This window comes from Arachis duranensis, chromosome 6, assembly GCF_000817695.3.
Source record: "Arachis duranensis cultivar V14167 chromosome 6, aradu.V14167.gnm2.J7QH, whole genome shotgun sequence".
Lineage (NCBI taxonomy): Eukaryota > Viridiplantae > Streptophyta > Magnoliopsida > Fabales > Fabaceae > Arachis > Arachis duranensis.
Window position 1 is genome coordinate 87,137,483 of NC_029777.3, and position 1,944 is coordinate 87,139,426.

Genomic DNA, 1,944 nt, shown 5'->3' on the forward strand with positions numbered 1-1,944 from the left:
CGTTTTTTAATTATTTTTTTTAAGATTTAGGTAAAAGTATTTTAAGGAAATTTATTAAAAAGATAATAATAATTTTTTAAAATTCTTTATGTATTCAAAATATTAAAAATAATATATAAAAAAACTTTTTTTTTAAATAATTCTTTTGAAATAATTTTTATTTTTACAGTGTTTATACAAGACCCTTTTTATTAATCTACTTATATAACGTATCATTCATAACTAAATTAAAAAGTATACATAAAAATGATATATCAATATAAACTGGGAGACAACAGTAATTAATAGTATTTGACTATTTGGGGTTTTAGATTTGGTGATAGAGATAGAGTTTGGAGGCGATCATACATAGTTTTTTGGTAGTAGATATTGGTCGGTTTTATTTTTTAATTTTATTTTTTTGCTATATTTTTTCTCTAGAAGTAACAACAAAGTTTTGATAATAATCGCTGTTAGGATATTCTTTAAAGATACAGAGAATAAAATATTATTATTGAAAAAACAGAAACGTTTTCTATTTGATTAAATATAATATTTTCTATTTTTAAATATTTTGCCTTTTTATATCTTTAACAAGTAGTTTTAAGATAGTATAATCGTAAGTAAAATTAAGAAGGATATGTATATATCTAAGGAAAATTGATTGGTTTTTATGAAAATTATATTTACTTTGTCTAAAAATAAAAATAAAACAAAATAAGGTGGGGTTTTTTTATTTTTAAATTTTATGAACAAAATTTAGGCGGTAGAAACCACCTGTATCTAATATTAGGTGAGATCAGACTTCAATGAATATGTGATATGATGGGGAAATTAATGCAAAGCTCTCGTTTTCCATGTGAACGGGTCAAGCTTGTAATCACTTTTTTTGTTTTTCCTGCTAAGAGGACAAGAAAATTAGTACAAATTTTTATTTAATTTATTTTAAAGGAAGGGTTTTCACTTTTCATATTAAAAGAAATTGAACGACTCTCTATCTCTATCATACCTATATGTCAAGTTGCATTTCAATTGGTCTTTTAATTTATACTATAAACCAAACAAACAAGCACATGCAGGATGAAGTTCCACTAAACTGCTTAATTGCTTATATTAAGAACGTGGATGATTGAACATATATATGGTGGTTTGTTTCTTTTTTGGTTTTATTTAACAAAGTTGCATATAGTGGCTTGAAGTGATAATGAAATTAGGTCTTTATGGCATCTAAACAAAGAGGTGCATATTAAATAATGTGAAACCAAAATTAAATTCAAATTTCAGATATATAAAAACAAGTGTATACTCATTATATAATGGCATAGAATAGATGAAATCCGGTCTTTATGGCATCAAAACAAAGAGGTAAATATATAGAAAATGTGAACCAAAAATTAAAATTCAATGATGTTGCGATAATAAATTAAAAGCAAGTAAAATGTATTATTATTATTATTATTATTATTATTATTATTATTATTATTATTATTATTATTATTATTATTATTATTATTATAACATAGAAATAGAAATGAAATTGAGTGGTAATTAGAATTAGACATAGAAATAGAATAACCTTTTTAAAAGTATATGTGTTTAGGAAAATAATGAAATGAAAGGAAAGAAAAGAAAAGGAAAGAAAATACCAGATGAAAGATGGACCAAAGTAATTAAGGAAAAATTGGGTGTACTAATAATAGTTATCTCATCGTGAGTTCACTAAGGTAGAAAAATGGATCGAAGCATTTTTATTTTACTATTTTAACCATATTTAATAGAAAAATCCTAAATTTGACATCACACAAAATAAAAGACTTAATTGGAAGAAAAATTAGAAATAGCAAAAAGAGGTAATTACAAAAGCGTATTTACATTATAATAGGTATAAAATTATTATTATTATTATTATTATTATTATTATTATTATTATTATTATTATTATTATTACATAAAATAAATGAAAAC

At 22.3% G+C, this 1,944-nt stretch overlaps 1 protein-coding gene across 1 annotated transcript in view; it reads left to right on the forward strand.

The window, feature by feature from the left end:
- The window catches only part of LOC107494458 (purine permease 21), a 4,125-nt gene that overhangs the window by 601 nt on the left and 1,580 nt on the right, over positions 1 to 1,944 (forward strand). The gene's annotated exons all lie outside the window — the stretch shown is intronic.